Source organism: Ornithorhynchus anatinus, chromosome 5 (assembly GCF_004115215.2).
Source record: "Ornithorhynchus anatinus isolate Pmale09 chromosome 5, mOrnAna1.pri.v4, whole genome shotgun sequence".
Lineage (NCBI taxonomy): Eukaryota > Metazoa > Chordata > Mammalia > Monotremata > Ornithorhynchidae > Ornithorhynchus > Ornithorhynchus anatinus.
In genome coordinates this window covers 10,223,604-10,247,252 of record NC_041732.1, presented here as the reverse complement: position 1 = coordinate 10,247,252, position 23,649 = coordinate 10,223,604, and the positions used below count along the sequence as shown (strand labels likewise).

The 23,649-nt window shown below is 48.5% G+C and overlaps 1 non-coding gene across 1 annotated transcript; it reads left to right on the top strand.

Annotated features, from left to right (window-relative positions):
• Positions 1–22,075: 22,075 nt before the first annotated feature.
• On the top strand, positions 22,076–22,213 carry LOC114812555. The gene has a single exon (XR_003760206.1). It is a non-coding gene; the product is annotated as a small nucleolar RNA SNORA7 (small nucleolar RNA).
• The last annotated feature ends 1,436 nt before the right edge of the window (positions 22,214–23,649 follow it).

The following is a 23,649-nucleotide window of genomic DNA, read 5'->3' as shown; positions in this document are numbered from 1 at the left end:
ATGCTTCTTCACGTCGGAGCAGTTCAATGGAGTAATAGCTACCGCTGGGAAAATCGTTTCCTCTTTTGGGAAATCATGTGGGAATGATTTGTAGGCTAAATTGATTTTCTTCTATTTGCCATAAAGCAGGAAGGCATAATCCCAAATAGTCATTTGCTTCCCGCTCCCCAACGCACGCTTATTTTAGCTTTGATTTCATCTGAGACTTGAAAGATAATGCATTGACGTTATATTTCTCGGAGTTTCTGATTGCTGTTGTGGCAGCAGATGGATTTCTCTTAATTAGATAAAGCAAGGAGCCAAATTTGTTTTCCATTGTTCTACACCAGGCAAAAGGTTTTGGATGTTTTTGACTATTAAGTTACTGCCTCCAGCCTGTTTTTTCAGCAGCATTCAACAGTAATAAATTACTTGTAATGCACTCTCTCACAAACTCTAGTTATTTGTCAGGATCAAAGTCTTTGAGGATGGCTTAGACTTTAAGGGTTATGGCGTTACCTAACATAATAATAATGATGGTATTTGTTAAGCACTTACTATGTTCTAAGCGCTGGGGCAGATACAGGGTTATCAGAATGTCCCATGTGGGGCTCACGGCCTTAATCCCCATTTTACAGATGAGGTAATTGAGGGACAGAGAAGTTAAGTGACTTTGCGCAAAGTCACACAGAGGACAAGTGGTGGAGCGGGGATTAGAACCCATGACCTCTGACTCCCAAGCCCATGCTCTTTCCACTAAGCTACGCTGCTTCTCAGAGAACAGAGAAGCAGCGTGGCATAGCGGATAGAGCATGGGCCTAGGAGTTGGAAGGTCTGGGTTCTAATCCTGGCTCTGCCACTTACCTGCTGTGTGATCTTGGGCAAGTCATGTCACTTCTCTGGGCCTCAGTTACCTCATCTGTAAAACAAGGATAGAGACTGGGAGCCCCATGTGGGACCGAGACTGTGTCCAACCTGGTTTGCTTGTATCCACCCCAGCACTTTGTGCCTAGCACAAAGTTAGCGCTTAACAAATACCACTACTCTGTGCCTCAGTTTCCTCAATGTCCCCATTGGGATGGGGACTGCGTCTGATCTGACTGATTTGTATCTACTCCAGCACTAAGAACAGTTAGTAAATGCTTAACAAGTGTATTAGACTCAGCAGATGCTCAGTAAATAGCATTATTACTACTTGAACATTTTTCTGTTCAGCTGGTATCTGCAAGAGGGGTTCATTCATTCAGTAATATTTATTGAGCGCTTACTATGTGCAGAGCACTGTACTAAGCGCTTGGAATGTACAAATCGGTAACAGATAGAGACAGTCCCTGCCCTTTGATGGGCTTACAGGTTAGGCTGACTTGGGCGATCAGATATTGGAACCAGGAAAGGGAGGCAAGGCTTTTCTGAAAAAAGAGAGGAATAGATTTTTAGGTGTTGTTCATCCTAGTCTTCGAATGGATGGGGGAGTCGAGAGGAGAGGGTTTGACGGGTGCTGACCTTGAAAGGAATCCAGCTGAGAGACAAGTTGCAACGACTATTAATATTTACTTTCCCGAGGCAGATTCCTGTAATGGCACTCACCGCTCCAGCAAGAATCCTTCGGACCATCTCGGCAAACACTATCCCCTTTGAGAATTGCCCTAGAACCTCCCCCCACCCAGGTTTGCACAGGTGGCTTGAGTTTGAACTCGGAGGAAATGGCAGAAGTAAAGGACTCTTCTACAATTGCTCTATTGAGGAGAATCTGCGCTCTTTGCACACCTGTACTTCAAGAATTAATCCAGATAGCTCCCAATAGTCCCATGACTAGGAAGCGTACTGACATCAGTGTGACAGGAAAACAACATGATTCATAGGATCATCTCATTTAAAACACAGATTTTCTGGGGTAAGAGGTGGGGAAGAGGGATAGCATACTTTTACTTTGCTAAGTAGTTGTCCCACAGTAGAAATTCCATATGAGTGCTAGTTCCAGAGCATTTCCTAAAGCTTCTTTTAGACGCAGTCCTTGCCATCGCAGAGCCTACAGTATGTGAGGGGAACATATGAGAGAGTTCACAAATTTACTTGCAAAATATTTTGTCCCTCTAACTTCAAATACAGAAGTAAAATGACAATTTACTTTGCAAGTAGATTTGTGAAGTGTCCCGTATTTTTACTTGGTATATCTGAAACTGAATTTCTCATCTTTTTATAAATCTACTCCTTCCCCTTACTTTCCTACCTCTACCAATTACATCACCTCCTTCCCTGTCCCAGAATCCTGTGATTTTAGTTTCATCTCAAATTCACGTTCTAAGAAGCAGCTCGGCCTAGTGGTTAGAGCACGGGCCTGGGAGTCAGAAGGTCCTGGGTTCTAATCCCAGCTCTATCACTTGTCTGCTGTGTGACCCTGGGCAAGTCACTTAACCTCTCTGTGCCTTAGTTACCTCTTCGGGAAAATGGGGAGTAAGAACGTGAGCCCCATGTGGGGCATGGACTTTGTTCAACCTGATTAGCTTATATCTACCTCAGTGCTTAGTAGGCAGTCGATTGTATTTATTGAGCGCTTACTGTGTGCAGAGCACTGTACTAAGTGCTTGGGAGAGTACAATATAAGACACATTCCCTGCCCACATTGCGCTTACAGTCTAGACGGGGAGACAGACATTAATAATTAAATAAAATTACAGATATGTACGTAAGTGCTGTGGGGCTGGGAGGATGCAAGTCAGGGTGACGCAGAAAGGAGTGGGAGATGAGGAAAGGAGGATTTAGGGCAGGCCTTTTGGAAGAGATGTGCCTTCGATAAGACTCTGAAGGTGGGGAGAGTAATTGTCTGCCTGATTTGAGGAGTGAAGGTGTTCCCGACCAGAAGGAGAACGAGGGCGAGAAGTTGGCGGCAAGATAGGTGAGATATAGATAGAGTGAAAAGGTTGGCATTAGCAAAGCCAAGTGTTGCAGCCTGGGTTATAGTAGCAAGGTGAGATAAGAGGGGGCAAGGTGATGGAGTGCTTTAAAGCCAATGGCAAGGAGTTTCTGTCCATTCAGTTGTATTTATAGAACACTTACTGTGTGCAGAGCACTGTACTAAGCAGTTGGGGGAAGACAATACAGCAATAAACAGACACATTCCCTGCCCACAACAAACTCACCATCTAGAAGGAGGGAGACAGATGTTAATAAAAATAAATAAATTACAGATATGTAAATAAATTCTGTGGGGCTGGCGGGTGGGGGGATTGGGGGAGCAAGTCGGGGTAATACTGAAGAGAGTAGGAGAAGAGGAAAGCCGGGGGCGGGTGGGGTGGGGTTAGTCTGGGAAGGGCTCCTGGAGGAGATGTGCCTTCAGTAAGGCTTTGATGGGGATGAGAATAATTATCTGTCAGATTTGAGGAGGGATTTTTTTAATTAAAAAAAATCACAGCGATGGAGATATTTTTCAAACACATAATCTGACCAATCACAAATGGTGGGGTTGTTGGCTTTTTCTTTCTTGGATGGGAAGATGGGCACAGGAAGTAACTGAGTGGGAAAACTGAGAAGCACCTCCTAAGGTGTTTTCTGGAGTCCTTTCAGTTTGATCTTGTCGACCTGGGTCACCAGTCATGACTGAAGTAGAAGCTGGCTGCTGGTCCTCGAATTTGCCCTTGGTGTCAGCCTTCCAGTCATGGGTTTCTGAGTTCTCCGGGCGAGAATGGAATCTCTCACTCTCTTGATTCCACTGTAATCAGTCAGTGGTATTTATCGAGCGCTTACTGTGTGCCGAGCACTTTACCAAGTGCTTGGGAAAGCACAGTGTCATAGACCGGTAGACGTGGCACCTGCCCACAAGAAGCCTGTAGTTTAGAGGGGGAGGCAGACATTAAAAGAAATTACAGACGGGAAGTGGAGTGCAAGGCTATGTACATAAGCTCTGCGCAGCCGAGGGTAGGATGGATTTCAAGCATTTCAGGGGTTCTGATTGGAGTGTATTTGTCTCCTCTCCTTTCAGAGTGTGAGGTCCTTGTGGGCATGTGATTCTCATGCTTCCTTGGTACCTTCCATAGGGTAGTGATAGAATGCATTGCTTTCAGTAGGTGCTTAATGAATACCTGGTAATATTACTACTGCTCCTCGGCAGCCGGAGTGTGGCTTAGTGGAAAGAGCACGGTCTTGGGAGTCAGAGGACTTGGATTCTAATCTCTGAGGAGTCTCGGTCCACCTGCCCATGCTCCAGGGAGCCTTCTTTCAGGGAGGCCGAAGCCCCCTGCCCAATACGGACTGGCCTTCAACTGACTCCCTAATGGCTTTATATAGGGGGGCCAGATGCGGAAGGTATATTTTCCTCCCTCAGCCCCACCCATGCTCACAGGGGCCTGGGAGGGGAACCAGTGGCTCTGGACCAGGTGGTGTCATTCGGGTGCCCCTTCACCCACCTCCTCTTCCACCCCTCCATCTTTTCCCCATTTCTACTTCTGCAGCTCTCCCCTCTTCTACCCCTTCCACCTTTTCAGCCCCTCTCCTCACTTCTACCCTTCTTCTCGCTTCTGCCCCTCTTCCAGCTTCTCCCCCTCCCCCCGCTTCTGCCTTCCCACCTTTTCTCCCCTTCCTACCTTTTCTGCCTCTCCCCCTGCTTCCGCCCCCTCCCCCTCTGTCTCCCTCTTCTCTCTCTCCTCTCTCTCTCTTCACCTACCTTACCTATCCCTATCCCACAGCTGCCGCTTAAGGTTCAGGTATACTTAAGCAAAGCGTTCTGTATGGTGCCCTTAAGTTGTACTGTGTGGGTGAAACACATTTGAGGTTGTGTATGTCTCAGGAACTGAAATCTGCAAGGGCCATCTGTGGTCAACCTCCAATAGATGGCTCAGTGAATGAGGGCCAGTGGGCTTGGATTTTAAATAGGAGGTTCAGGATGTGATGGATCAATATGGGGAGGAGGAGGACACAAATGGGTTGGGCTGGGTGGCTAGTTAAAGCCCAGTGCAGTTTATGTCCTTCCTCACCTTTCTCTTTCCTCTCCCTTCTTCAAATGGCTGCCTTTCCGTTTCCCTGGGAGCCGGAGGAGCCGGTATAATTTGTCTTTTGTTTTTAAGCAAATATAGTTTTCTTCCTTAGCAATAAATGGTGTGGAAAATGAGATGACTAGGAGGTGGTCTTGCTTTTTAACCTTCGGACCTGAGCTGTGGAACCACCGTGACCGGAAGACCACACCTTGCTGACCTGTGGGCTTCTACCCCTGATTGATATTCCCAGTGGGAGCTGATTCAGGACACACCCGGGTGTGGTGAGGACCAAGCGGTGGGCCTCTCCCAGGATCTGTAGCTTCCATGGGGATTACTGGGTTGCAGGCTTTTAAAGGGTAAAAGCTCAACTTTCTAGGGAGGGTCAGGAGAGCGGCAGCTCTTGCAGGATTTCTCATTCCAACTCCAGACTGACTGAAGTTCCGGGGCCCGCCACGGAAACGCCCATTAGTCTTCCTTCTACAGCCGGTGTGGACCCAACATATTTCACAGCTACTAAGAGTGCAGCCCATCCCTTCTAGAGGAAAGATTTTGCCGACCACCTGGATCGGAATGAACTCACAGTTACTAGTCCAGACCATTTGTGGCTTGCTCAGTCCAAAAGAATGGGATGTCAGTTTCCTTCACTAGTCTTGAGGCTAATTATAAGTCTTCCCCAGAAGCCAATGCTTCTCAGTGAATAGAAGAACGAACATTTATTGACTACCTACTGAGGGAAATTAACTGTGCTGGGAAGTACAGAACCAAGGAGTGACGTGTTCCCTGTCCACAAGGAATATACACTTCAAAGGGGAGATGGGCATAAGATTATTTACCAGCAGAGTAGTCAAAATGAATAATGTACAAGTGAAAAAAATGTACAGGCATAAGTGCTAGAGGTGACTGATGGGTTTCTATGACTTAGGTTGCTGGGAATTAAATGGGCATAGGCATTTTGAGAAGGTGGAATTTCAGAAGAGCTTTAATTATGGGGAAGGCTTTGGGGAGGGAGGAAGTGGGTTCCAAGGCAGGGAATAGAATGTGTGAGAGGATACCGGTGTAACTGGTCAACCATTTCCATTCTGAGCATCTGGAGGCATTGTGCATTGTTCAAAAAACACGCCTTTGGAGAGAAGCCAGCCTGGATGAGATAGGAGGAAATAGGTCGAACTTGCTTCTTGGAATCAAGGATGATGATAATGATTTTGATTTGGGAAAGACAGCATAATTTCTAGGGAAGAATGATCATGTTGCTTATGAAAGATATGGCAGAATGAAGGAATGGGAACAGAAGAGTTCAGGAAGAGATTTAGCTTGGGCCACTGGGCTTCATAATCTCTGCTGTAGACTGCAAGCTCCTTGTCTCTCAACTCGGGTTGTATTTCCTAAGCACTTAGTCCAATGCTCTGCATGCAGAAAAAACTCTCAGTAATTGCCACTGATTGACAGTGGTGGCTTTCCTCTTCTCTTGGAAAGCCATCTCACGTGCCTGCTTCCCAGGGTAGCCAGGGAGTCAGGTGGGAAAATGACACCAGTAGACAATACCTAACTTTTCCCGCCACATCTGGCCAAATGATCAGTTACCATTCTCCCTCATTAGACTGTGAGCCCCCCTGAGGACGAAGGACGGTGTCCTCTCTGACCCAACGCTTAAAATAGTGCTTGACACATAGTAAGCCTCTACCATTTGCAGAGCACTGTTCCCAGCCCTTGGGAGACTACAATACAACAGAGTTGGTAGATATATTCTCGATCCAATCAATGAGTTGCATTTATTGAGAGTTACTGTGTGCAGAGCACCGTGCTAAGTGCTGGGGAGAGTGCAGTACAACAGAGTTAGTAGGCATGATCCCTGCCCACAAGGAGCTTACGATCTAGAGGGGGAGACAGACGTGAATAGAAATAAATTAGAGCTATGTACATAAGTGCTGTGGGTCTGAGGGTGGGGTGACTATGAAGTGCTTGAAGGGTCTAGATCCAAGTGCAAGGTCAATGGAGAAGGGAAATGGGATAAGGGAAATGAAAGTTTAAGTACAGAAGGCTTATTGGAGGAGATGTGATTTAATTAAGGGTTTGAAGGAAGGAAGCGTAATGGTCCGTTGGTTAAGAGGAAAGGAGTTTCAGGCCAGATGGTGGATGTGGGAAAGGGGTTGGTGGCGAGATAGACAAGGTCTAGGTACAGTGAGTAAGGAGACACTAGAGGAACAAAGTGAGCAGGCTGGGCTGTAGTAGGAGGCCAGCGAAGTAAGGTAGGAGAGAACAAGGTGACTGAGTGCTTTAAAACCAACTGTAAGGAGTTTCTGTTTGATGTGGAGGGGGATGGGCAACCACAAGGTTCTCGAGGAGTGGGGATAGGTGAACTTTTTGTTAAAAAAGAAAAAAATGGTCCGGCCAGCAGAGTGAAGTATGGTCTGGAGTCGGGAGAGACGGGAGGCAGGGAGGTCAGTGAGGAGGCTGATGCAGTAGTCAAGGTGGGATAGGAGAAGTGTTGGGATCAGCATAGTAGGAGTTTGGATGGAGAGGAGAGAAAATGACAGATTTTAGCAATGATGTGAAGACAGAACTGAAAGGATTTGGTGACACTGAATATATGGGTTGAATAAGAGAGAAGAGTCCAGGATAATGCCAAGGTTATGGGCTTGTGAGACAGTGAGGAGAGTGGTGTTGTCTACAGTGTTGGGAAAGACATGGGGAGGACAGAGTTTGGACAAGAAGTTGAAGAGTTATGTTTTGGACATGTTTAGTTTGTGGTGTCGGTGGGACAGTCAGGTAGAGATGGCCTGAAGGCAGGAGGAAATACGAGATTGGAGAGAAGGAGAGAGATCAGGCCTGGTAATTTGGTAGTCATCCACAGAGGTGGTAGTTGAAGCCATGGGAGCGAACGAGTTCTCCAAGGGAGTGGGTGCAGATGGAGAATAAAAGGGGATTTGGAACTGAGCCAGAGACTCCCATTCTTAGTGAGCAAGAGGAAGAGGAGGAGTCTGCCAAAGACACTGAGAAGGAGTGGTCATAGAGGAAAACCAGGAGAGAACAGTGTCGGTGAAGTCAAGGTCGGCTAATGTTTCAAGGACAAAGAGGCGGTCCACAGCCTCAAAGTCAGCTGCGAGGTACGGGCAGCGGGTGTAGACAACTTGCTTGAGGAGTTTGGAGGGGAATGATAGCAGGGAGATCGGATAATAACTGGAAGGAGTCATGGGGTGTGGAGGAGATTTTTTAAGAACAGGAAATACAGTAGCAAATACTAGTATGATTATCGTTATTATTGATCTTTGATGTTGTTTTCATGCATGCTTTTCTGTGACGCCTTTCCCTTTCATATCCACGTGCACATCCTCCCACCCCTCCACTGGCTTCTTCCTCAAGGAAAACATCTTCCAATGGGCTCCAGGGAAACCTGGCTCGGGCTTCAGCTGGAAATGCGGGAGGAAGTTCCCACCCAGGACCTGAACTTGCAGTCAAGAGTTTCCTGTGAGACCAGTGAGGAAATCCAGATTGATCTCAGTGTGAGCTTGCTCTGACTAGAAATCTCTCTCCCTTTTTCTCCCCCCACCCACCTCTTTTTCCTTTTTCTCTTCCCCTCACAGCATTATCCAAGCTTGGGGTGCCCCTCTCCTGGAGGGATCAGTGAGAATCAGGTCATTTTCAACACCACTGGCCAAGAAAATAATTTTTGGTTTTAGATTTCAGCGAGATGCCACTTCGAAGGGGGAGGAGTAATTAGCCCCCAGAATGATTTTGTTAGGGACCGATGAATGGAGAGGTCCGGAAAGGTCAGAGGGCAGGATAGGAAGCCATCACTTGAGCTCTCCTCCCCTGAGCTCCTGACTCTTCTAATCCCACAGGGACTTCAAATTTGCCCTGAGGCTGAAACAGTGAAACCCAAATTCAAACCAAACAGGGTGAGGTGATGGGGATGACAACTCTATTGTCCTCTCTCAAGTGCTTAGTACAGTGGTTTGCACCTAGTAAGCCCTCACTAAATACCACTGACTGATGGACTGAGTGCCGATCGCTCTGTAAAGGACCAGATTCAGAGAAGTCAGCAAAGCAGGCAGTTAAGCTTCATTTCAGTGTGTTTTCCCCCTTTCTGAGCCCTGGGTGGGTGAAGGTCTTCTGTTTCTTACCTCATAATTAGCTCCCAGTCGGTGGGTGGGGCGTAGGCTGGGAAGACTCCCCGGGGTTAACAGTGATGGGTCATCTTTTAGACCATGGGCCCTCTAAACCAGAGACCAGGGGTGCAGATGGGGAACAATAATAATGATAATAATGACATGTCAGTGCTTACTATGTGCCAGGCACTGTGCTAAGCACTGGGGTGGATACAAACAAATGGGGTTGGACACAGTCCCTGTCCCATGTGGGGCTTACAGTTTCAGTCCCCATTTTACAGATGAGGTAACTGAGAAGTGAAGCGACTTCCCCAGGGTCACACAGTGGACAAGAGGCGGAGCCGGGATTAGAACCCAGATCTTTTTGGGTCCGGGGTCCGTGCTCTTCCCATTATGCCTAGGATAGACGTGTTGCTTTGGCAAACCGAACGTGTGGTGATGTGGGCCGGTCTTTAGCAGGGCATTGACGAGGCCGAGGCTGTGAGATCGGGGGTCTCCAGGCCCAAACGGCCAGCGGAGCCTCCACAGCCCTCTGTGGCCTGTCAGGAGAGGAGGCCTGACTTGAACCAGATCGAGCTGGGGATAAAGGAGTTGGAGCTCTTTCCCAGCAACCGCATCGAAGCTAATCTTTCCAAGTCTCGGTACTGTTTCTTTTTTCCGGAGCTGTTATTCTAGGCCAAAGCTTGTTTATTTTACGGAGACATTAATAGCCCCGTGGGACCTGAGTCACCTCCAGTGTGTTTTCTACCCATTTGGGCCACGGCTGGCTGCCGCCTCTGCCAGGCGCCTGGGGCCGCAGAGGATTTTCTACCTGGCTGGGGCCTCCCATCTGCTTCCCCTCCCCCAGCGCCCCCCGCCCCAAACCCCTCCTGCTTCCACCCCTCAACCAGGGAAACCAGGCCGGCCCCTAATTCTTCAGCCACCTCTGAAATCACAACACATTTTTACCGATCTCACAGGGTCAAAGCATCATACTAAGAGAAGCAGCATGGCTTAGTGGAAAGAGCATGGGCTTGGGAGTCAGAGGTCTTGGATTCTAATCCCAGCGTCGCCATTTGTTCGCTGTGTGACTTTGGACAATTCACTTAACTTCTCTGTGCCTCAGTTACCTCATCTGTAAAATAGGGATTAAGACTGTGAGCCCCACGAGGGACAACCTGATTACATTGTATCCCCCCTGGTGCTTAGAACAGTGCTTGGAACATAGTAAGAGCTCAACAAATATCATTATTATTATTATTATTATTGTTATTATTCTAAGGGCTGGGGAGATGCACGTGAGGGAAGAGACACAACACCAGCCCTCAAGTGAAGCAGAGTGACCTAGTGGATGGACACCATAGGTCTGGGAGTCAGAAGAACTCTAATCCCAGCTCCTCCACTTGTCAGCCAGGTGACCTTGGGCAAGTCACTTCACTTCTCTGTGCTCAGTTACCTCATCAGAAAAATGGGGATTAAGACTGTGAGCCCTATGGGGGACATGGACCGTGTCCAACCTGATTACTTTATATCTACCCCAGCACTTAGAACAGGGGCTGGCAAACAGTAAGCGCTTAACAAATGCCATAAAAAAGTGGCTTACAGCCAAATAGAGGGTTGGGGGCGGGGATGGAGCCACAGACTGAAAAACGATCACTCAGTGAAAGGATGTACCTATATAATAATTACACGGGCTGAAGCCATCCATCTACGTTCCAGATAGCTGATCTGACAATCAATCAGTGATATTTACTGAACATTGCACCGAGAGCTTGAGAAAGCAAAGCGGAAGCAAAACTGACATTTCTCGCCCTCCAGGAGCTTACAATCCAACGGGGAAAGAGACACATACCTAAGAGAAGCAGCCAGGCCTGGTGGTTAGAGCATGAGCATTAGGGTCAGAAAGACCTACATTCTAATCACGGACCACAGACAAGTCACTTCACCATTCTGTGCCTCAGGTACCTCGTCTGTAAAATGGGGATTAAGGCGGTGAGCCCCATGCGGGACACTGACTGTGTCCTATCTGATTATATTGTATGTACCCCACGGCTTAGTACAGTACCTGATTCCCCTGTGTCTACCCCAGCGCTTAGAACAGTGCTCGGCACATAGTACGCGCTTAACGAATACCGACGTTATTATTACAGTGCATCTAGTAAGCACTTAAATGCCAAAAAGATAGATAATTCCAGGAGCGGAAGCGGGAGGATCATTCCAACAAGCAGTAGTAGTTATTGATCGCTTACTGTGTGCACAGCACAGTACTAGGTGTTTGGAGAGATGAAGTCAGGAGGAGGTGTGGGTACCTGGGAGAAGATGAAAAGTTCGGTTGGAGACATGTTGAGTTTGAGGTGTTAGCAGGACATTCAAGTGGGGTAAGGCGCAGCCATTCAAGCATGTTATCCCCATGGTGACCCTGATGCTAGACTGCCTTATTTCCCCAGCTGTTTGTTGTAGTTCTTGGCTTCGTGCTTCATTGCTCATCTGCAGGCTTTGATGGGATCTTGCGTGTGAGGGCTGTGGTCATCTTTGTTGATGGCCCAATTTCGTTGCTTTTCTCCTTTAGACTGTAAACTCCTAAAGGGCAGGGATCCAATCTTCCACCTCGATTGTAATCATAAATATGGTGCTTGTGAAGCGCTTACTCTGTGCCAAGCACTGCCCTGAGGTAGGTACCCGATCATCATCAGACTGGAGACAGTCTCAGTCCCATGTGGGAACTCTCCTTAAGTGCTTAGCACAATGTTCTGCACACAGTAGGCACTCATTAAGATGTTTTGGAGGCAAGAGTACTTGTGAGAGATCTGAGCTAGAGAGGCAGGCTTGGGAGTCAACCACAGAGAAAGGGAATGAACTTGGTGGCTGAGTGAATGCAGAGTGAGAAAAGTAGGGGACCCAGAGTAGAATCTTTTGGTACTTCAGTGGTTCGGGGATGAGAAGTGGAAAAGAACTCGAGGAATGAGGTTGAGAAGGAACGATCTTAACAGAGAAATGCCTGTTCTCCCTCCTTTGACCGGAAGCCTCATGTGGGGCCCGGACTGTGTCTGACCTGATTGTTTTGTGTCTAACCCTAGTCCTTAATAGAGTGCTTGGCACATAGTAAGTGTTTAACAAATGCCACTTTTTATTATTATTAAAAGTAGTAGCATTTTAAATGAATAGCCAATTTGGGTAGAGGACTCCCGTTGCGAACATGGCAGTTGATGATTCTCAGGGGATTTCCCTCAGGTACTTGACATTGCTTTCTGAATGGGGTGGAGGCTTGGAAAGGAAATCTTTTGCTACTATTTCATGTATTTTTTTGGCCAGCTGTTTCTTGGGCTATGGAAGTTATTTTAGAACTTGGACGTGATTTCATGGAACAATAAAGCTCAAGTAGAAACAAAAGAAAGAGGGACTCCCCACTGCAAGTAATGATCCCAAACAAAACTTTTAATGATTAAACAGACGGTTTAGATGCTGGGCCAAAGGCGGTCAGTGTGGCTGGCCCTTTAGCGATTCACAGTAACGCACTTCACTCCAGCCTGGAGTCCCACGGTCCAGGCTTGTTGCAGGAAACCAGTGTGGGGCGATGACCGTGGCGAGTGGGTAAAAGTTTGATCCGAAGGGTCATCAGTGGGTCAGAAGTGGGAACTAGCTTTCGATCAGTGGTGTACATTGAGTACTCACTGTGGGCAGAGCACTGTATTAAGCCCTTGGGAGAAGATAGTACAACAGAGTTGGTAGATCTGTTCCCTGCCCACAGGGAGCTTACAGTCTAGAGGAAGAAAAGCTGGCAGATCTCGGAGGGCCAAACTATTCTTCAAAGAAAGTTGAACCTTAACCCCGACCACAGTCGATGGGTAGCGGGGTGGGTGGGTCCTTGCCTGGAACTGTGGGCCCACCAGAGGCCAGCTCTGTTGAATAGCCTGCATGTCCAGTAAAGGTACTTCATAATAATAATAATAATGTTGATATTTGTTAAGCGCTTACTATGTGCAGAGCACTGTTCTAAGCGCTTGGGTAGATGCAGGGTAATCAGGTTGTCCCACGTGAGGCTCACAGTCTTCATCCCCATTTTACAGATGAGGTAACTGAGGGCCAGAGAAGTTGTGACTTGCCCACAGTCACACAGCTGACAAGTGGCAGAGCCGGAATTCGAACCCATGACCTCTGACTCCCAAGCCCGTGTTCTTTCCACTGAGCCATGCTGCTTCTCTACAGTGTTCTGCACAAAATGAGCACTCAATAAAAACCGATTGATTAATCGATTGATAGAAGGGAGCTTACAGCCTGGAGGAACAGGATCTTGTGCCCCCAAAGTTTCCTTTAAAAACAACGCTGTTCCACTGAGTTAAAGAATCCCTTGTCTGGAAGTAACTTTCCATCTCTGTCCTTGCAGTGATCTCTCCCTGCAGTGAATTTCAATAACTTTCCAACCTCATGGAGGTTAAGGAAAGTGACCTCCAATCCTTTGGCTCCGTTTCCGCCTTCTCAGAAGAAATAATAACTCCCAAATTCCCATCCCAAGGAATCTTTCCATTCCCCATTAAGTGACTTGCAAACCTCACTTGAAGGTTGCTGGTTTTCTCATTTCTCCTCCTGAGCAGCAGGTGTTGTTATTGAGGCTTTGGGCTCTATCCTCTTCTTTCAGCAGATGACACCCCCAGTGTTTCACAATTGCCCGAATTGATTTGAACAAACTGCCCTCCCCGCCCCCCACACCCAGACTGTAAGCCCCCCTCTAGACTGTAAACTCCTCGTGGGCAGAGAATGTGGTTGTTTCCTGTTATATGGTACTCTCCCAAGCGTTTAGCACAGTACTCTGCACACAAGTGCTTGTTAAATTTGATTGATTGATTGATTGACTGGAACGGGGACTGCTGGCAAGTTCTCCATGGAAACTTGACTGGCCTGGCTGTTTCTGTCAGAGTTAAGTCTTTCCAATTCTACATTTGTCACTGAACTAATTGGCCCCATTTGCTTTCTAAAAATCTTCCCGTTGGATGCTTTCTTGGGAGAGGGGTGCCTGAATAATCCATGTGATCTGGGAAAGTGCCCGTCCTTTGGGCTTTCAATCGGTGAAAAACAAACTAGACCCAAACTGAGCTGCATTAAGACGTGAGGCTATATATAGTTTTGGAGGGTATCTATGTATCAAGCACTGTGCTAGGGACTGGGGTAGATACAAGTTAATCATGTTGGACACAGTCCCTGTCCCACCCAAGGCTCACGGTCTAAGTAGGAGGGAGAACAGGTTTTGAAACCCCATTTTACAGTTGAGGAAACTGAAGCACCGAGAAGTGAATTGACTCGCCCAAGGTCATATGGCAGACAGGTAGCGGGGTCAGTATTCGAACCCATGACCTTCCGATTCCCAGGCCTGAGCTCTTACCACTAGTTTACATTTGCTTCCCAGAGAGGTAACGGACCCCATGGAAGGGTTAGAAAGGCATGCCCTGGATTCAGTGTCTTTCACCCAAGATATGCCTTCCCAGTTGGTCAATCGGTGGTATTTGCTAAGCGCTTATTGAGTGAAAAACACTGTACTAAGTGCTTGGGAGAGTACCACGGAAGCAAGACATTTGTTGCCTCCACTCAAGGAGTTAACAGTCTATCAAACAATCAATGAGTGGTATTTTATTGAGTGCTTACTATGAGCAGAGCACTGTACTAAGTGCCTGGGAGCGTACAATATAACAGAATTAGCAGAAATGTCCCCTGCCCATAATGAGCTTACAGTTTAGACAGACATTAATATGAACAAAGAAGTAATTTATAACATAATTTAAAGATAGGTGGCATTCTCCTTGGACCGCCCCCGCTTCAAAGCCCTACTGAGAGCTCACCTCCTCCAGGTGGCCTTCCCAGACTGAGCCTCTCCCTTCCCTCTGCTCCTCCTCCCCTCCTTATTCCGCCTTCTCCCGCCCTCTGCTCTTTCCCCTTCCCCTCCCCTTAGCACTGTGCATATTTGTATATATTATTTATTATTCTATTTATTTCATCAATGATGTATATATATCTATGATTCTATTTATCTTGATGATATCTCCGCCAGACTACTTGTTTTGTTTTGTTCTGTTTTGATTGGCTGTCTGTCTCCCCCATTTAGACTGTGAGCCCATTATTGGGCAGGGATTGTCTCTATCTGTTGCCAAATTGTACATTCCAAGCACTTAGTCCAGTGCTCTGCACACAGTAAGCACTCAATAAATACTATTGAATAATTGAATTATTCCAAAGACACTGGAGTCCCATTCCAGGATCCTTTTGTCACTAACCTGGACCATAGCAGCAAGAGATGAGGTGGAGGGAAGCTAGGTGATGAAAATAAACAGATATGTATAAATCTGTATATACCTGATATTTATTTAATTATCTATTCATATTAATGTCCACCTCCACCTCTACTTTGTGAGCTCATTGTGGACAGGAATTTGTCTGTTTGTTGTTTATCTTGTACTCTCCCGAGTGTTTAGTACAGTGTTTTGCACACAGTAAGCACTCCATAAATACGACTGAATAAAAACAGTAGACATGAAGTGGGAGCCAGGCCGTCTCTGTACCAGGTGGAGGGCAGACCAGTTAAAAACCGGGTTCTCCAATTTAAAACCAGACACATGGCCATTCTAATCCAATTTATTAGTCAATCAGTGCTATTTATTGAGGATTTCCTGTGTGCAGAGCACTCTACTAAGTGCTCCGGTAGACACGATCACTGCTTATAGGAAGCTTATGGGTTTCTCTCCTCTTTCCCCTCCCTCAGCCCCAACGAGGTGTGCTCAAAAGTTTGGGACTTAAGTGACAGTTAGGGCCCCAAGATAAACTTTGTCTCTGGTCCTCCCCCGACCATAGAACTCCTCAGAGCTTGTAATGCAGGGTGAGCCCGGTGTCATGTGATGCAGTGCTGAAAGTTCTGCGGACTGGCTGTTTTGAGGGTCCTTTTAGCTTGATTCTTCTTTGAAAACTAGAGGAAACCACATTGAAACATCTCTTTTTCAGAGTTGAAAGTTCTCCACATCTACAGCCTCTAAGGTCATAGGTAACATCATGTGGAATAACAGTGAGGGTATGCTAGAAAGAGGACTGAAAACCCACAGGGGCCTTTTTGAACTCATGGCATATTGTGGGCAGAAAGAGACCAGTGTGTTTGCTTTCCATTTCGGATGACTGGTATGCTGGTCTATCCTTTCTCCAAGGAAGACCCCGGAAGAAACTGGGGTGAATATCAGATTCTTGTCGGCCAATACGAACAATAATTACCCAATTCCTCTTGCTAGGACTCCAGGGTATTGGTCTGTAGGAGGAAAATACCCATTTTTAGGTGACAGATTTGTGATAGGGACACACAACGATATTTTCGCTCCTTGTCTCTGGAGCTGACAGTTCTTCAGTTAGTCCAGTGCTCTGCACACAATAAGCATTAAGTAAATATCACTGAATGATTGCTCGACTGCAACACTCCATGGTATCCAACAACATTCACATGGCTAAGGCAAGCTAGGGCCAAGGTTTTAGCAGCAGCAGCAGCAGCAACATGATCCTGGAAGTCTGAGGATGAAGGAGGAGGGGTCTTTTGTCATTGGTTTTGGTTCAACATAGGCCCCAGGCAGGAGATGCAAAAGAAAAAAATTCCCCAGAGCAGGAAACCCGGCCGGTGAGTCTTGAAGCTGGTTTCCCCTCTGAAGCTCCTTGTTCCCATCTTGTTCCGGTGATAGAATTTCAGCGTGTGCTTTTTTTTTTTCCACACAAACATCATAATCCCACACCCGAGAGGCAACATTGCAGCCAAGACCCAGGAGCCACACTCCCATAGCTGTTGAGACATGGAACAGAAGTCATCAGGACTTAGCCCCAACCCCCTGAAGCCTTAAAATTAGAACTTGTTAGTGTAGCCTTATATGGATGTGGTACCCACTGGGGGAAGGAGAGAGTGTGTTGGCGAGTGTGTGTGTTTATGAACCAAGGCAGTGGGCAGGATTCTGCACGTGGCTGGTCATTCCTCCTTTTCCCTTTAGGTATTTTCTAGCATCTGAATGATTCATTTGACAAATCGGTCTCAGTTCAGTTCCTCCCCCTGGCCAGGAGCCCAGAGAAGCGCTTCCCAAACTCCACAAGGAAGGAAAACATTGGGTCATTGTTTATATGTGGAGAGTTGTTGCATTTCTCTTAACCTTGTCCCACCGAGAGCCGGCTTCCCGCCGCCTCGAGCGGGGTCCGGTCTTCCAAGGGACTTTCAGCGGAGTGGAGTTGGGCCCGGCTGCCTGCCGGGAGACAGGGGAGCCGTGGTTATTCATCTGAGTGGCTACTTAGCCTCTCACTAAGGGGGTTTCCCAGCTCGCTGTCATCCGCCAAAGATGGATGACCTTCCTTGGTCTTGGCTGTCGTTAGGAGATGGAGGGGGGTGGGAATGCCACCGGCCCCTGCCTCTGAGCCCTAGGTTGAACTCAGATCCGGACAGAAGCACATTCACCCGCTGGACCCTGGCGGAAGAGGCCCGGTCGCGGACCTGAGGGGCAGCTCGGAAAACTCTCCTGAAGGGAGCACCATAAAGAGCAAGTAGATGGAGCCCCGCCTGGGAGTCAAAAAGTCCCAGCTCTGCCACTTGTCCGCTAAAGGACCTTGGGCAAGTCACTTAACTTCTCTGAGCCTCAGTTACTTCATATGTAAAATGGGGATTAAGACTGTAAGCTCCGCGAAGGACATGGACTATGTCCAACCTGATTAGCTTCTATCTACCCCAGCGTTTAGCACGGTGCCTGGCACGTAGTAGGAGCTTAATAAATACCATTTAAAAAAGTGTGCCCTACTGCCATATTACAAGATTTCCGCCTGCCAGAGCTTTGCGATAAGTGGTGCAGATTTCTATCCAAAGACCCGCTTCCGGTTTGCTGTACTGTCAGGAGGGCGGGCCCAGTGGGGACTGAGCTAAAGGCGGAGTGGCAGAGACCTCCCTGACCTCCAAGGCAAATGGCTACCTGGCCATGCGCTGCAGTCGCTTCAGCCATAAATTGGTCTTACGTTGGGGGCGGAGAAAGAAACTGCAGTGCACTTGGCAATGTACTGCAGGCCTGTCCAGCTGCCCGTCTGTGGCACCCCTGGGCCCAGGGGGAGCGGCCAGAGAGGGAGGGTGAATGACTGCGCAAACCACTCATTCTCTAATCAGTTTCTTTGGGTAGGTTTTCGGCCCAGAATTCTCAGGCCCGGAGCTCATCTGCCACTGCCTACAGGGGACTCCATCGTCGTTTGCAACCGGAGACCAAAGAAAAAGGCACCCACCGTGGATCGAGTGGCCCGAGATGATCCTGAACGCTGACACCAGAGCCGCCTACCCATGAGTGCCTCATCCAGCCCCGCTCTGGGTCCTGGGGCTCTTTTGCCGTAAGAGCGCTGATGATGGGAAGCTACCCTACAGGGAGGAAGCAAGTCTACCTGTCAGGTGAGATGAAATCTTTCCTGTCCAATGAATGGTATTTATTGAGCGCTTACTATATGTGGAGCATGGTACTATGCGTTTGGGAGAGCACAATACAACAGAACTAGCAGAAAGGTTCCCTGCCCACAAGGAGCATACAGTCTAGAGGGGGAGACGAACATTGGCGGTCTTCTGTCACTGCCCCCCCATTGCTGGGGTGGGTGTCATGGAGGAAAGGTCCATGTCCATCCGGTAAAAAGCCCCGGCTGGCAGACCCACGTAATCGTAGTTAAGACCCTGCCTCAATATCAAGTTCCCGTCTATGCACGTCCCAGCCTTGCTCCTCCTGCCCCTGGTCTTTCCGGGTTCTCTGTTTCCTGAAGTGGGCTCCGGGCCCTCGCGGGGCCCTTCAAGCAGCAGCCTGAAGGTTGGATGTAACTGGGGTTGTTTTCCAGCTCATTTCCGGCTTCCTGACTGGCTATGTGCCAGTTGGTCAGGGGAGGGAAGAGGCAGATGGGGGAAGCTTCCAGGTGACCAGTGGGTGATTCAGAGATCCATCTTGACCCTTAACTGACAGACAATTCACAACGTGCCACCCAACAGCCGGTGGGTGAGCAGTTGGAGCTGAGAACGGGGGGGGGGGGGCTGGGGGAAAGACCCAACCCATAGAAGATGCCTCGAGTTCAGTATGTGAAGGCGTCTGGGAGTTCATGGTCCACTTGCTCTTGGGTTGCCATCACCCTGGCCAGGGGTGGGAGGGCAGTTTTTGGAAGAGTGGTGTTGGGTTCTTTCCCTCAACCCCCAGGGTGATCGATCTTGCCAAGACCATGTTTAATGCTGGACAGTTTTCAATGGGGACTGGTTCAATCGGGACTCCCTGTGTCGACTGAGGAAGAACATCCAAACCAGAGAGGCGAGACCCATCTCTACCCCGCCCAGGCAAACTACCCCCATCTCGATGGGGACAAGGTCCTGGGCTTCAGCCTGTAAACGGCCTCGGCCCGGAACGGCTCAGATCACACCACCAGGGGCGGGAGGGGGTGTTTCGTTTGGACCCCCAAAGCTCAGGCTCCGTCTCCTTGGCCCTGTGGCGTCACCCCCTCCACGTCCCCCCAGCCTCACCCCATCAGCTTTGTTCCAGCTCTTGTGCCCTCTCTTGCGTGACCCCAGTCTGGGCCAGTCGGCATGCCAGGAAAATTTGACGCCTCGCTCCCCAAGGGCCCGCTGCTCAGCATCTTTCCTTCCGTACAGCAGGCGGCCGCCTTCCCCGAGCCGCCTGGCACATTCTGACCTGCTGCGGGGCTGTTTTTAGAAACCGTCCTTTCTCCAAGCCCGGTTGGGGGGGTGCCCCCTTCTCTCTGCCAGCCACGAGATAGAACAGCCGCGATTCCCAAGGGATTGCCTGGTGGTGGCCCAGGGCCCAGAATCAGCCCACGGAGGCTCAACCGTGTTTGCCGAGGCTCCTGGGTCGGTTGCCCACCCCACTCACAGACATCTGGGCCCAACTGACTGAACAGCGAGTCCTCTACCATCAGTAGTCGCACTGACATCCGACTCTGGCCTGGAGCCGTTGGCCTCCCCGGAAGCTGACACCAAGGGCACCCGACTAGGGTTCCGGCGGATGAGGGTCGCAGGGCAATGGTTTGGCTCACGCCTGATTGTGAAACCATCAATTATCCAATGTCCTGTTCCCACTGGGAGGGCTAACTTTAGGGGATGATTAATTTCCTCCGACCGATGGATTGTCCCATTTATGGCAGTAGGAGAAGCAGCTTGGGCTAGAGGAAGGAGTCCGGGCCTGGGAGTCAGAGGACCTGGCTTCTAACCTGGTTCGGCCACTTACCTGCTCTGTGACCTGGGGCAAGTCACTTAGCTTCTCTGTACCTCAGTCTCCTCAGCTGGAAAACACGGGGTTCAATACCTGTTCTCCCCTCCTACTTAGAATGTGAGCCCTGTATGGGACATGGACTGTGCCCACCCTGATTATATTGTACTACCCCAGCACTTAGTAGAGTGCTTGGTGCAAAGTAAGTGCTTAATAAATGTTATTGTTATTATTGATAATAACAATTTATGTGGCAAATATGAGCTTTGGTTATTCCCAAACCTAAAACAACCCCCAAAAAACTGAGGATCCTGGTCCCGATAATTTGAATATCAAATTATTATGATGATGATGACTGGTACTCACTGTGAGCATTGGATGCCAGGCAGTCTGCAAATGCAAAACCCCTGATTATTATTATTATTATCAATTATAATTGTTCTTGTTAAGCATTTATTATATGTCTAACACTGTTCTAAGTTCTGGGGTGGATACAAGATCATCGTTTAGGACACAGTTCTTGTCCCATATGGAGCTCACAGTCTTAATCCTCATTTTACAGATGAGAAAACTGAAGCACAGGGAAGTTAAGTGACTTGCCTAAGTTCACACAACAGACTAGTGACGGAGCCCGGAGTAGAACCCAGGTCCTCCGACTTCTTACCTAACAACTCTTCCCCAGTAATCATTGCAGCTGTTTGAAAAATTGTTCCCATGGACTTTCTTGAAGACAAATTTCTGTTGATCACAACGAGCCTCTTCTCCCTCCTTTTCTCCCCAGTCTTCTCCTCCTCCCTTCTCCCCCACCCCGCCATTCCTTTTAGGCAGCGATCGAAGCACAGTAAAAAGGCAGATTCTGAACTCTGGCTTTTTAATAGATGGAAAATGTTGGTGGAGTCTGAAGGACAACCAAATTGACCCCATTTGTTGTCATCAGAGCTGGCAAAATCAAGTCACACCAGGGAAACTGGAGTGGTGTTGTGGAACTTCTTTATTCTTTGAGTGTGAAGGAGATCTCTTGAGAGATGGCAGGTGAAGGATGAGATTGGGAAGGTAAGGGAGATTTTGGAGCACACCCATGAAGTGGTTCCAGTTGTATCAACAAAATAGTAGAGGAGGTCCTCAAGGGCAAGAGGGGGATAATGAATGCTTTAGGAGGGAATTTAAGGTTTCAATTAATTAGTAGGGGTGGTGGGCCAAAGGAGAAGAAGTAATGTTGCCGAGGGGGGGAAAAGCTGAGTTGTAGCGGGCCTGGAGTCTAGATTTGCTCTCTGCAGCCTGAGCACAGGAGCAAAGATGATCCAAGCCGCAGGAATCAATGGTTTTCTTTTCTTTTCAACGGTATTTATGAAGCGCTTACCATATGCCTGGCACTTTACTAAGTGCTGGGGGAGATACGAGCTAATCAGGTTGGACACAGTCTCTGTCCCACATGGGACGCACTATCTTCACCTCCATTTTGCAGATGAGGTAACATAGGCCCAGAGAAGTGAAACGACTTATCCGAGGTCACACAGTAGACGAGCAGTGGAGGCGGGACTAAAATGCAGGTCCTTCTGACTCCCAGGCCTGGGCTCTATCGACTAGGCCCCGCTCCTTCAATGTTGTGAGGTAAAGAGAAGGAGGACGTTTCGGGGGTGGTGAGGGCGTTGAGTTTAATGGGGAAGCAGTGTTGAACTATGGAACTGGGCATCAGCGAAGGGAAGGATTGGCAGGGAATCCAGGTGGGGCATAATGGCTTGGGGTAAGAGAAGGAAGTCTCAAAATCAGAGGTCTCTGTGGCAGGAGAGAACAGATTTTATGGGGTGAGAATACGAGACCCCTCTCAGGGCCACACCTGGAGAGTTTCCAGTGCTCTACCAGTCTCGGCTATGGGAGACAAAGTCAAGCAGAGGCCTACCCATTCCATTTCTAGCTTGGGCAGTGGCTAGCGAGTGGAAGGCAATCGGCTACAAGTCAAAACTCACCCATGCTGGGCAGCAGCAGCGTGGGAGAGAGTCGAGAGTGGAGACTCGGGTTTACTGCGTGGAAGGCGGCAATGGTAAACCACTTCCGAATTTTTACCAAGAAAACTCTATGGATCCACTACCAGAACGACTGCAGATGGAGAGCGGGGCGTTCTGGGAGAGATGTGTCCATGGTGTCGCTGTGGGTCGGAAACGACTCGACAGCATAAGACAAGAGACTATGAGGGCGAAGTTGTTGAAGGGTGGTGTTTCCGGTCTTGGGGGTGTTAGAAGTGGAGCGGTAACTTTTGACGATGAGATCCAGAATGTATCCAAGCTAATGGGCCGGTGAGCGGTTGGGGAACAGGAGGACTGTGGAGTTGAGTGTTGACCGGAAGTGGATGCTGGGTGGTAGCCGGGACTCTCCACATGAATGTGAAACCTCGAGCATCAGTGTAGGAGCAGAGGAGGAGAGAAGGGCATCGAAATTACCCTGAAAAGCTGAGGGGGAGCCAGGGCTCGATAGGTAAGGCAACCAGTAGTTGTAGTGTGGGTGGAAGAGGTGGATGATGGGAGTTTGAAAGAGGAGGTCTGGGGAAAGAGGGGGTGGGATGGTGCAGAAGTGGCATTGCAGACAAGGAGTAGGTTGACCTCTCCACTCTTTCTGGGTGGTGGGGAGAATGGGAGAAGGAGAGGCCCCTGAGAGGCAAGAACCCTGGGGTCTGGGAGTCAGAGGACTTGGATTCTAATCCTACTCTGCCACTTGCCTAGAGGGTGACCTTGGGCAAGTCAGTTTGCTTCTCTGCGCCTCAGTTACCTCATCTGTAAAATGGGGATTCTTTACCTCTTCCCTCTCCTATTTAAATTGCGAGTCCTGTATGGGACAGGGACTGTAACTGAACTGATTATCTTGTATGTCCCCAGCACTTAGAATAGTGCTGGACATATAGTAAGCGCTTAACAAATACCATTATTATTCCCTCTAGAGCGTAAGCTGGTTGAGGGGAGGGAATTCTGTTACATTGTACTCTCCCAAGCACTTAGCACAGTGTTCTGCATGCAGAAAGCACTCAATAAAGGCAATTGATTTTGAGCCATCAGGGACACAGTTTCACGCCGGATAAGCCAATGGGAAGGTGTTAACCAGGGTTGAGGCAAAGGTGCACGGAGGTGTGGGTTCTGGACAAAGTGTTCAGTACAGTGCTGTGCACACAGTAAAAACTCGGAAAATACCATTGATTGATCATTCAGAAAAGTGAAAGGAAGGAACGCGTGCTCAGACACCATGGATTCCGAACAACCGCTCCTAACCGAAGTTGAGATTGGGTAACTCTGACGGCGGCCGGTAAATGCCTTCTCTTGAAATGGCCAAATGTTATTTCTTTCTGCAAATGAGGAGGATTTGTGTTTGTGGGAGTGGTAGGGAGAGCGATTGTCTTGGGCTAAG